This window comes from Haliotis rubra, unplaced genomic scaffold, assembly GCF_003918875.1.
Source record: "Haliotis rubra isolate DU_JTF1 unplaced genomic scaffold, ASM391887v1 Scf51, whole genome shotgun sequence".
NCBI lineage: Eukaryota > Metazoa > Mollusca > Gastropoda > Lepetellida > Haliotidae > Haliotis > Haliotis rubra.
The window spans coordinates 1,949,339-1,959,256 of NW_025767202.1; positions in this window are offsets into that span (position 1 = coordinate 1,949,339).

A 9,918-nucleotide genomic window follows, 5' to 3' on the forward strand; every position below is an offset into this window, starting at 1 on the left:
TTCTCCAGTTATTTACTTTGTTTATACTGTATTTTATATATTTCACTTTCATCGTCAATAATAAAAACATCCTGTTCTCCAGTTATTTGCTAAAAAACTGTTATAAAAACGTCCTGTTCTCCATTTACTTTGTTTACACTATTTCACTTTCAAGTTAATTATTCCTTACAGTGTGATGCTGTAAGCAATTGGATCTTATCAAAACAGGAGAAATGAACATATTATTATTTGTACTCAATGAACTCATGGGATTATCAGTTAATTCTTTTACTCAAATGGCTTCCTTCTAGCAGCTAATATAAGACACGCTGGCCGCAAGACTGTGACTCCAACTCTTCACGGCATTGGCTGGAACATTGGCATAATAAAATATCCTAGGTCAACTGACTGATGTAGTGCTGTTGCAGATGATAGTGTTATGATGATAGTGCATTTTATGATGTCATGTATTTTACTTGAATGATTACATTAATTTTATAAGTTAGGTTCAAATGTAGTAGTGCTGTTGATGATAATATTGTTATGACTTGTTAAATAAATACATTATCAATACTGACCTTTTTTGAGTTTATGACTTTCCTATGACTTTTTTTCCTACCCAAATCTGTGACTTTTTTCCCATGACTTTTTACCTACAACTTGATGATACACTAAGAAACGTATCAGTAGACTCATACAACTATAGGGTTCAGGCTTGTACAATTCCTGAGATCCATTTTAAACTACTGGGACCCCAGTGCCCCCTTTTCAGCAAAGTTTAGTCGAAAATAAGTTTCAAGTGTATAACTTTTTATCACGCTGTTAACATATACTTCATTGACCATGCTTTAAAAAAATTACATTAATACGAATAATACGACACAAGGACACAATGAACCCTCTTCATACTCACTTACGTCATATATCATACAATGTTGACAAACTGTTCCCACATGGTTTCGTTGGTTTGTCACATGTGAAATTCCACTTAAACAAGTTATCATGTATCATGCGTCATAGTGCAGGGGCTTCCCACGGAATTACATTGTAATTTTTGGAACCCATACTAATTGTAATCACTGTTGTGTATGGATTCAGGAAAAACATGGTTCCATTTGGTCTGTTTGCTATAAGCGTCATTATGGTCGATTGAATAAAAGTTCCCAAAATTGCTTGCGACACCATTTCGAGAAAAACATGTTTTCATAAACCTATCACAATATAGTCATGTAGAATAAATAAAAGGGAGCTTATGATGTATGACATAGAGATAACCACATGCTATGCTTCTCATTTCAATTTGGTGACATAAAATATGACATAATCATATCAAATTATGATATATTGTCTTTCCCTCATCGGATGTATTGGCCTATATTAATGGAAACCATTTATTCAACACTGCGAACTTTTCAAAGTACCTCTGGGTACATGTACTTTAACATACACTCTTAAAAAAAAGAAGAAGAAACGCAAATAAATGTGACACAAATGAACGTTTGTACGCAAATGGCAAATTAAGCATGTTTTGAGGGTTGGATATTGGTGTGGTATGGTTTAGAAGAACATGCGCGAGCAAATACAACCATAAACGATTTTGAATAGTTTTATCGATCATGATTGTCATGATGAGCTTGACTGGTATGGAACATAACCAAAAGCCGCAGTTATTGCTTTTCGCCTTTTAAATACTGGATGAGAAAATGGGAAGTCTCAACGGTGCCCACCGAAATATTGCCATTGGACGATTACAAGCTGGCGAATCCAAGAGTGTCGTGGCGAGGACCAACAGCATTCATCCCAGCACAATAACTCGTTTGTGGGATCGTTTTGTGCATTCTATTTCGACAAATGACCATCCAAGACCAGGAAGACCGTGAGTCACCAGACAGCCCAAGATCGCTACATCCGGATACCCACCTACGTGACTGCCATCGTTCCGCCCGGGACACAGCACAAGAACGGTTTGGAGCCCGGAGAATATCCGACCAGACAATCAGGAACCGTCTCCGAGAGGTAGGTATGCGTGCCAGACGTCCAGAAGTTTCCCCCTCTCTGACATGATTACATCAACGTCCGTGAGTCAGGTGGTGTAACGCGGTGCAGCCATGGAGCCTTGGAAACTGGAGGCACACACGGTTCAGTGATGAATCGAGGTAGCACCTCAAGCGACGTGACGGAAGACAACGTGTCTACAGACCACGAAATGAACGTTTTGCATCCAACTGCATCAGGCAGTTGGACAGATTTGGTGGAGATGGTGTGATGATGTGGGGAGCCATCTCATACACCTGCAGATCGGAATTTGTGCTCGTCCAAGGCAATCTTACGGCCGCGAGATATATCGACCAGATTCTCTGTCCTCATGTGCATCGTCTTGTCGACTGCCAATGGGAGCTGTACCACCAGGACAACGCCAGACCTCACACAGCACGTGCTACAGTGGACTACCTGGACAATAACAACATCAATGTGCTCCCCTGGCTCAACAGATCCCTGGATCTGAAACCAGTTGATTACCTGTGGGATCAGATAGATAAACGTGTACGTCAACGTCGTAATCCGCCATTGAGGCTTTAACAGTAACTGTTGTTCAACATGCTGCAGAAGGAATGGAGAAGGATTCCACAACGAAACATCCAACAACTGATTCAATCTGTGTCAAGGAGGTGTCGTGCAGTTCTAGCAGTAAGAGGTGGCCATACAAGGCAGTGACGTCAACGTCATCTCGCGGACAGCAGTAATGACTAGGATAACTATCATTCTTGCAAAATGTGCACGAGACACCAATGTATTGCTCTTCATAATTTCAATGCTGTACCGTTTATTTTCGCTTATTTTCATAATTGAATAAGACCAAATTTATAATACTATTTTGCTTTTGCGTTTCTTTTTTTGAAGAGTGTACTTTTCAACATCTAATTGATTTGTCTTGGGGACATACTCAAGAGATTCAAAAACTTTCATTGAATTCCATCAAGTAGTATGTGAGTAAAGATGGTAACATAAATACACACACACACACACACACACACACACACACACACACACAGAGGGTTGAATGCATACCCTCTGCAGCAAACCTTCGGTTTGGGCAGAAGCAATAATGATCATAGTGATGATTATGCATACATATATTATTAAGATTCATGATATATAATTGTAGTTGTAAAACACACATCACAAGGTACATTTTGACATACTACATGCCTATGTTGTAATAGGTTTATAAAATATATGTTTTTCTCACATTGGTGTTGCAGCTCGATTATGGGTACGGATGTTCAGTTACCCCAGAATGACACTTACAATCATCAGAAAAAATGGAACCATGTTTTTTCTGAATCCATATGCAATACTGATCACACTTATCAGTTTTTCCAAAAATTAACATGCACTTCCCACGGAAAGCATTTTTGCAACATCAGCCCCTGCACTATCTATCATACGCGATACTTCTTGCTTCTCACTTACATCATGCTGATGGTTCGAGCTCATACTTCATTCAAAAAGCAAATGCCATGCATTATTCTTAATACTTTTATCAATATTCATATCTACTTCACGCCTCGTACACCACAGTTACTTACACTGTGCTACATACTTTATACAACATTCTGAATACAAATATTATGCTTCATAACCGACCCCCACCAGGATATGACCTACAGCCGGCCTGTCAGAGGTCGTTGAAGGAAAACACATGTATATATTAGACCTCCTTTTTGACAAGTTTATCCAGAAATTGGCCACCTTAATAACCCTTTATCGTTCCAATGGCCTATATGTGACAGGCTTGTATCTGTACATGACTGTAGCGCGTTTTGTGAAACATGCTTCCCGTATTTGACCCATTAAGTGTGGGTATCAACGGGCTGGCCATGACCTCAGTTGGCGCCACATTCCTCTGCATGGTGGGAATGCAAGTAGGTATGGTTTATTGTCGCCTTTAGTGTTATGGCAGTTATATATGCTGTCCAAACTAGCTACCAGCCAGTCAGCCAGTCAGTACTACTGCCCACAAGCAAACCAGTTGTGTCCTACCAGGCCACTAGCCAACAAGTTCCGTAGTGATCAAGACTACCAGTCTGCCAGTTTTATAGATCTAGTCCACCATGCAGTCTGCCAGTTTAATAGTGTTAGCCTACCAGTCTGCCAGTTTAAAAGTGCTATCCTACCAGTTTGCCATTTTTATAGTGTTAGCCTACCAGTTTGCCAGTTTAATAGTGCTATCCTACCAGTTTGCCAGTTTAATAGTGCTAGCCTACCAGTCTGCAAGATTAATAGTGCTAGCCTAACAGTTTGCCAGTTTAACAGTGCTATCCTACCTGCCTGCCAGTTTAATAGTGCTATCCTACCAGTCTGCCTGTTTTATAGTGCTAGCCTACCAGTTTCCCAGTTTAATAGTGTTGGCCTACCTGTTTAATAGTGCCCAGTTTAATAGTGCTATCCTACCAGTCCCAGTTTAATAGTGCTATCCTACCTGTCTGCCAGTTTAATAGTGCTATCCTACCTGTCTGCCAGTTTAATAGTGCTAGCCTAATAGTGCTATCCTACCTACCTGTCTGCCAGTTTAATAGTGCTATCCTACCTGTCTGCCAGTTTAATAGTGCTATCCTGCCTGTCTGCCAGTTTAATAGTGCTATCCTACCTGTCTGCCAGTTTAATAGTGCTATCCTACCTGTCTGCCAGTTTAATAGTGCTAGCCTACCAGTCTGCCAGTTTAATAGTGCTAGCCTGCCAGTCTGCCAGTTTAATAGTGCTATCCTACCTGTCTGCCAGTTTAATAGTGCTATCCTACCAGTCTGCCAGTTTAATAGTGCTAACCTACCTGTCTGCCAGTTTAATAGTGCTATCCCGGTACCTGTCTGCCAGTTTAATAGTGCTATCCTAGCCAGTTTAATAGTTTAATGGTGCTATCCTACCTGTCTGCCAGTTTAATGGTGCTAGTTTAATAGTGCTATCCTAGTCTGCCAGTTTAGTGGTGCTATCCTAGTCTGCTAAGTTTAATAGTGCTATCCTGCCTGTCTGCCAGTTTAATAGTGCTAATACCTGTCTGCCAGTTTAATAGTAGTGCCTGTCCAGTCCTACCTGTCTGCCAGTAGTAATAGTGCTAGTACCGGTCTGTAGTTTAGTAATGCTGCTATCCTACCAGCCAGTAATAATAGTGCTATCCTACCAGTCCTGCCAGTTTAGTAGGTGCTAGCCTACCAGTCTGCCAGTTTAATAGTGCTAGTAGTACCAGTCTGCCAGTTTAATAGTGCTAGCCTACCAGTCTGTGGTAGTAGTGCTATCCTGCCTGTCTAGTAGCAGTATTATAGTGCTAATAGTAGTAGTCTGCCAGTAGTAGTGCTAGTCAACCAGTAATAGTAGTTTAGTAGTAGTAGCCTACCAATAGCCAGTTCAATAGTGCTATAGTAGTAGTCTCTAGCCAGTAGAAATGGTGCTAGTAGCAGTCTAGCCAGTTTAGTAGTGCTATCCTACCTGTCTGAGGAATGGCTAGCCAACCAGTCTGCCAGTTTAATGATAGTGCTAATAGTCCTACCAGTCTGCCAGTTTAATAGTGCTATCCTACCTGTCTGCCAGTTTAATAGTGCTATCCTACCTGTCTGCCAGTTTAATAGTGCTAGCCTACCTGTCTGCCAGTTTAATAGTGCTATCCTACCAGTCTGCCAGTTTAATAGTGCTATCCTGCCTGTCTGCAAGTTTAATAGTGCTATCCTACCAGTCTGCCAGTTTAATAGTGCTATCCTACCTGTCTGCCAGTTTAATAGTGCTAGCCTACCAGTCTGCCAGTTTAATAGTGCTATCCTGCCTGTCTGCCAGTCCCTACCTGTCTGCCAGTTTACCTAGTCTGTCTGCCAGTTTAATAGTGCTAGCCTACCAGTCTGCCAGTTTAATAGTGCTAGCCTACCTGTCTGCCAGTTTAATAGTGCTATCCTACCTGTCTGCCAGTTTAATAGTGCTATCCTACCTGTCTGCCAGTTTAATAGTGCTAGCCTACCAGTCTGCCAGTTTAATAGTGCTAGCCTACCAGTCTGCCAGTTTAATAGTGCTATCCTACCTGTCTGCCAGTTTAATAGTGCTATCCTACCTGTCTGCCAGTTTAATAGTGCTAGCTAACCAGTCTGCCAGTTTAATAGTGCTAGCCTGCCAGTCTGCCAGTTTAATAGTGCTATCCTACCTGTCTGCCAGTTTAATAGTGCTAACCTACCAGTCTGCCAGTTGTATAGCGCTACCTCAATAACCTGCCAGTAGTAGTAGTAGTAGTAGTAGTAGTAGTAGTAGTAGTAGTAGTAGTAGTAATAATAGTAATAGTAGTAGTAGTAGTAGTAGTAGTAGTAGTAGTAAGTAATAGTAGTAGTAGTAATAGTAGTAGTAGTAGTAGTAGTAGTAGTAGCAATAACAGTAGTAGTAGTAGTAGTAGTAGTAGTAGTAGTAGTAGTAATAGTAGTAGTAGTAGTAGTAATAGTAGTAGTAGTAGTAGTAGTAGTAGTAGTAGTAGTAGTAGTAGTAGTAGTAGTAGTAGTAGTAGTAGTAGTAGTAGTAGTAGTAATAGTAGTAGTAGTAGTAGTAGTAGTAGTAGTAATAGTAGTACAGTAGTAGTAGTAGTAGTAGTAGTAGTAGTAGTAGTAGTAGTAGTAGTAGTAGTAGTAGTAGTAGTAGTAGTAGTAGTAGTAGAAATAGTAGTAGTAGTAGTAGTAGAAGTAGGTGGAGGAGGAGGAGGAGGAGGAGGAGGAGGAAGAGCATTTTGAGTCGGGGATCATCTCAAAATCGTATTTTTAAAAATCTTTCATCCTCGCAAAATCACGAGGGCCTGTGTGTCAGCCCTCCACCCTCGCCTGATCGGAGACTTTATCGGACAGTCGACTGATGGTAAAACAATATTAGCCTACAGAATCAGTTCTATCTTAACAACGCATGACTACTTAAGTTGAATTCTAAAACTTCATAAATGCGGTATAAACGAAACGTTATGCGCATAGACGCTTGAAAAGTAATATTTTACGTGCGCTTCATGTAGAATTTCTTCCACAATCTGGACTTGGCGTTCGGTAATCCATGCTTGTCGAAAGAGGCGACTAACGGGATCGGGTGGTCAGGCTCACTGACTTGGTTGACACATGTTATCGCATCTCATCGATTCTCAACTGCGTATACCGGTATATACTGAGGGGAAAAAAATAAGGGATCACATGAAAGCACAAGTGTTCCTTTATTTGTTTGGTCGCTGCATGTCATCGTATCCCAATTGTGTTGATCGACACCCATGGTGTCAATCACTGGACTGTCTGGCCCAGTCATACAGTGGGAATATTAAACAGTAAACAAACAAACAAAACTGACAACATTCTAAACGTAATCTCTTGATCTAAACATATTACCCCTAGGGAGTGTACCATGCACCCATGCGATTCCATATAATTGAAAAGCAACAAAATATAATGCATAATATAGGACTTACTACAAAAACGTCTTCACACATTGTTCTTCCAATCTGTAATGTTACAGAGGTGAGCCGAAATCCATAGCGGGATCTTCAGGTCTATAGTCTTCATTGACTTGTCGTCATCAGACACAAAAAATATGTTTACAGGAATGAAGTCCGCGGAGAGACGTCCTTCAATATCTAGTGTAATATATGCTCGATATATTGTGTAAGGCCCAGGGTCTAGATTTTCGAAGCTCTCTTAGCGCTAAGAGAGTTGTAAATGCCATACATTAACATTAACATACGACTATCTTAGCCCTAAGAGAGCTTGGAAAATCTAGGCCCAGGCCATGTAATTTGTTTGGCTTCTGTCAATAAGATTTTAAAACTCATACACACCACTGTGCACAACGAAGGTGTATTGCCCATTGCACAGACGGCCTGTCCAATGCTACAGCTTGAGCAGGTGCACAGATAGACTAAGGCTTAGTCTCTGAATATATATAATTTTGATAGTAACAAACAAGCCCATTTATATTGAAAAGGAGCCTCAGGGAGACCAGAGATTCAGAGCCTGAGGAAATATAGACTTGCTTTATTTAGGGCTTTAGCACTGCAGAGAGGGCTTGGCAGTAGGTAAATTAATGTGGTTCAGGGACTGTGAGACAGACTAGGGCACAGACCTCCGCGCAACATATACACAGAATCTGTGAACAAACTTTACATCTGGTCATTGTGTAAAGTCAAATACTCCTTGCATTCCAGGATATCCATGTGACATTCCGCCACGATAATGAGAACAGTGAGGGGGAGAGAGTCTGTGTGGCTGTACGCCGCTTCTTACATGACAGCAATCCCGCAGCTGTCGACACCCACGTTGAGAACTACCTGACGCTAAAACGACACTGGTTACGAAAGACATGAGCTCACTTCGTGAAATGTTGTACAACCCCTAACACAGAGGCAATGGCTGCCCATGGCAAGTAAGTAAGACTTGCCCGGAATACACAACAATACAAGCACGTAACACTTTCAGTACTGGAGCGTACACAGCGATCAACGTTATCCGCCCTTCTTTTCATATACCGTAAAGCTTACAATAAACTCCTGTCTGTAGGTGGTTTTCATCTAACTCATCTGATAATGTTTTTTTCTCTGACTTTCCAGCTGAAACAAGAAAGGTGAAACACATACTTAAGTGTCGCACATTCCATTATTTACATAATAACAATAAATAACACTTGACACTAATGACAGGCTATGTCCAGCCCAAGAGGCTAGTCCATGACAATAAATGCCATCGTTAAGACGTAACGTCAAGGCCAGACAGGAGGCTAGACATGACTCGCCAGACCACTCCCCCACTCATACAATTAGCCTAAAAACTATCTCCAAAAGTATGTGCTGTTGCCTATTTTCAACATTTTCCATTTTGACATCATGCGTATCCGAGATCAATATTTCGCTTCATTTACACCGTCACAATTTCTAGAACTGAGCGTACGTGTAAAGGCAAGTAGGTATAGAGTATAGCTCTCTATAGTGTATTGTTTAGTATTGACTTACAGAAGTATCAGGCGTTTGTGTAGCAGATAATATATACAGGCAGTAGACTGGACGTATCGGTTCTAATGTCTATTTGGGTTTATATTGTGGTGTTTGTATTTTAATACGTTTGTTAGAAAATAAAATGAACACCCCATAAATTGGGTTCATTCGCTTAAACAAATGCATAGTTTGCAGTATTGTAGCTGTGAGTGTCCTTGTCTAACTAGCCGCCATATAGCTGGAATATTGCTGAGTGCGGCGTAAAACTAAACTCACTCACTCACTTGTCTAACTAGCCGCCATATAGCTGGAATATTGCTGAGTGCGGCGTAAAACTAAACTCACTCACTCACTTGTCTACCTAGCCGCCATATAGCTGGAATATTGCTGAGTGCGGCGTAAACCTAAACTCACTCACTCACTCACTTGTCTAACTAGTTAACATGATGGACGCATCTCGCCAGCACAGATCCGATCTGTAGATCTTCTCTTGCTATTTCGTTGTTTGAGCTCCTCATCTCTTGTGATTTCCTCTTTAGAATACTTCCCGTTACCATTATTAGTATTAGATTAAAGAAATCGCCTTATTATAAATTCACACGAAATATCCATAATTTCGGAGAGCAGACTTTCAACGACGCTGACGTAACACACACCACTCTATAAGACAGGGCGATCACCCTCAACATCAGCAGGGAAGGACTAAAAACCATGTGTTGAATATAATTACCAGAAGATTAGTTGAGTATTTGATAGTGAGTGAGTTATTATTAACGTCACATCGGCAATATTTCAGCCATATCGTGACGAGGAGTGTTTGATAACTCCTTCGAGTAAACAAATCTCCAACAATTGAATCAGATAGTTGAAATAGCCACAAGCCATGAATGAAATAACAAAGGCGAATGAATGAAACGGAAGTTTTTTATCATATTTTGAGTAGTATATCACGGTGAGCT